The sequence below is a fragment of the Pristiophorus japonicus genome, unplaced genomic scaffold (assembly GCF_044704955.1).
Source record: "Pristiophorus japonicus isolate sPriJap1 unplaced genomic scaffold, sPriJap1.hap1 HAP1_SCAFFOLD_579, whole genome shotgun sequence".
In the NCBI taxonomy this organism is placed as follows: Eukaryota; Metazoa; Chordata; class Chondrichthyes; family Pristiophoridae; genus Pristiophorus; species Pristiophorus japonicus.
The window spans coordinates 6,499-9,863 of record NW_027254487.1 but is presented as its reverse complement, the minus strand read 5'-3'; positions in this window follow the sequence as shown (position 1 = coordinate 9,863).

The following is a 3,365-nucleotide window of genomic DNA, read 5'->3' as shown; positions in this document are numbered from 1 at the left end:
ACATTAGCTACCACATGGGCTTGGCAGAGCACAATCTTGGTCCAATGGCAAGGGGATTCAAGATGACTGGAGACCAGGCTCTGCTGCATGTTTCCTCTGGCACTGACTCACTGGGGTACAGTTTCCTCTGGCACTGACTCACTGGGGTACAGTTTCCTCTGGCACTGACTCACTGGGGTACAGTTTCCTCTGGCACTGACTCTCACTGGGGTACAGTTTCCTCTGGCACTGACTCTCACTGGGATACAGTTTTCTCTGACACAGATTTACTGTGTACCTAATTTGTGCTGTCCCTGCCCTGAGAGTGCATGATGGGACAGTTTAACCTGAAACTGATCAGGAGCTGCGGGTGGAAAGTTTTCATTGCAGTGGCAGATCGTACTGCTGCTGAATTTTAATTGATAAGCTGCTCAGCACGATCGGGACGGACACCGAAGTTTGCTCTGCGGCAGAGTAGAGGGAACTTTACTCTGTATCTAACCCATACACCACCTTGTCTGTGGGAATTTAGTGGCATTTTGAAAGCAATTGCTCGGGTACATCAAGAGAAATTTATTCTGCTGCTTGGGGTGTCTAGAACGAGGGGACATCACCTTAAAATCCGAGCCAGGCCATTCAGGAGCGATGTTAGGAAACACTTCTTCACTCAATGGATGTTTGAAGTGTGGAACCCCACAATAAGCAATCGATGCTCGCCCATTGAATAATTATGGGCCAGTTGTGATGTCTGCCCAATGACTGTTGCTTGTTCCCTTGGATTGGATCATTATTTATTCCCTTTGGTTTGTTTTCAGTTTCACTGCTGGACCCACCACTTAAAGCACTTTGTCTGATCTGCCTCTGGGAATGAGCAGATTCCTCCCTCATCTCCCACACTGCACCAGCTCTCCTCCTCTTTCCCCCTTGGTTGTGTTCCACACTCTGGGCCTTGGGCCTCCCCCGGGGATTCTCAGTATGAACAGGGGGATGTGTGTTGAGACAGGATGTCCCAGCTCTCCACCTTTAAAGGGACATGGAGAGGGCCCACTGGGCTGAATGGCCTTGCTTTATGACATCACTGCAGTGCCTAGCAACCAACCTCCCTGAGCCCTGCTCATTATGGGCTGGCAGTGTCTGATGGGACAGTGAAGTGGGAGAAAGACTTGAATTTATTTGGCGCCTTTCATGACCACCGGACCTCTCAAAGTGCTTTACAGCCAATAAGGTACTTTTGGATTGTAGTCACTGTTGTAGTAAGGGAGAGTTACCCTGTATCTAACCCGTGCTGTACCTGCCCTGGGTTTGTTTGCTGGGACAAGGTAGAGGGTGCTTTACTCTGTATCTAACCCGTGCTGTACCTGCCCTGGGAGTGTTTGATGGGACAGCGTAGAGGGAGGTTTACTCTGTATCTAACCTGTGCTGTACCTGCCCTGGGAGTGTTTGATGGGACAGTGCATACGGAGCTTTACTCTGTATCTAACCCGTGCAGTACCTGCCCTGGGAGTGTTTGATGGGACAGCGTAGAGGGAGGTTTACTCTGTATCTAACCTGTGCTGTACCTGCCCTGGGAGTGTTTGATGGGACAGTTTAGAGGGAGCTTTACTCTGTATCTAACCCGTGTTGTACATGTCCCGGGACTGTTTGATGGGATAGTATAGAGAGGGTTTTACTCTGTATCTAACCCTGTGCTGTATCTGCCCTGGGAGTTTTTAACGGGATAATGTAAAGGGAGCTTTGCGCTGTATCTAACCCATGTTGTACCTGATCTGGCAGAGTTTGATGGGACAGTTTAGAGGAAGCTTTTCTCTCTATCTAACCCATACTGTAACTGTCTTGGGAGTATTTGATGGGACAGTGTGGTGGGAGCTTTTCTCTGAATCTAACCCATACTGTACCTGCCCTGGGAGTGTTTGATGGGATAATGTAGACGGAGATTTACTGTGTACCAAATCTGTGCTAACCTAGCAAGTTGTGAAGAGGACGCCAATAATCTACAAAGGTATATAGATAGGCTAAGTGAGTGGGCAAAACTTTGGCAGATGGAGTATAGTGTGGGAAAATGTGAGCTTGTCCACTTTGGTAGGAGAAATAAAAAAGCAAATTATTATTTAAATGGGGAGCGAATACAAAATGTTGTGTACAGATGGATCTGGGGGTCCTTGTACATGAAACACAAAAATTTAGCATGCAGTTACTGCAATTAATTAGGAAGGCAAATGGAATGCTGGCCTTTATTGCAAGAGGGATGGAGTATAAAAGTAGGGAAGTCCTGCTGCAACTGTATATAGCATTGGTAAGACCACACCTAGAGTACTATGTACAGTTTTGGTCTGCTTATTTAAGGAAGGATATACTTGCACTGGAGGCAGTTCAGAGAAGGTACACGAGGTTGATTACTAAGATGAAAGGTTGAGCAGGTTGGGCCTATACTCCTTGGAGTTTAGAAGACTTAGAGGTGATCTCATTGAAACGTATACAATTTTGAGGGGGCTTGACAGGATAAATGCACAGAGCATGTTTCCCTTCGTGGGGGAATCTAGAACTAGGTGGCATAGTTTCAGGATAAGGGGTCGCTCATTTAAAATGGAAATGAGGAGGAATTTCTCCAGGAGGGACGTGAATATTTGAAATTTTGTACCTCCGAGAGCTGTGGGGGCTGGGTCATTGAATGTATTTAAAGTGGGGATGGACAGATTTTTGAAAGATAAGGGAGTCAAGGTTAATGGGGAACCGGCAGGGAAGTGGAGTTGAGGCCTGGATCCGATCAGCCATGATCTTATTGAATGGCGGAGCAGCCTCGGGGGGCCAAATGGCCTACTCCTGCTCCTATTTCTTGTGTTCTATACCTGCCCTTGGAGCTTTTGATCAGACAGTGTAAAGAGAGCTTTACTCTCTGCCTAACCCGTGCTGTACCTGCCCTGGGAGTGTCTGATGGGACAATATAGAGGGAGGTTTACTCTGTTTCTGACCCGTGCTGTACCTGTTCTGGGAATGTTTGATGGGCAGTGTAGAAGGAGCTTCACTCTGTATCCAATTTTGCTGTACCTGCCCTGGGACTGTCTGATGGGACAGTGCAGAGGAAGCTTTACTCTGTATCTGACCTGTACTGTACCTGCCCTGGGAGTGTTTGATGGGATAATGTAGATGGAGATTTACTGTGTATCTAACCTGTGCTAACCTAGCAAATTGTGCTAACCTAGCAACTTGTGAGGGAGACGCAAGGAATCTACAAAGGGATATAGAGAGTCTAAGTGAGTGGGCAAAACTTTGGCAGATGGAGTATAATGCGGGAAAATGTGAGGTTATCCACTTTGGTCAGAGAATAATAAAGCAAATTATTATTTAAATTGTGAGATTACAAAATGCGGTGGTACAGTGGGATCTGG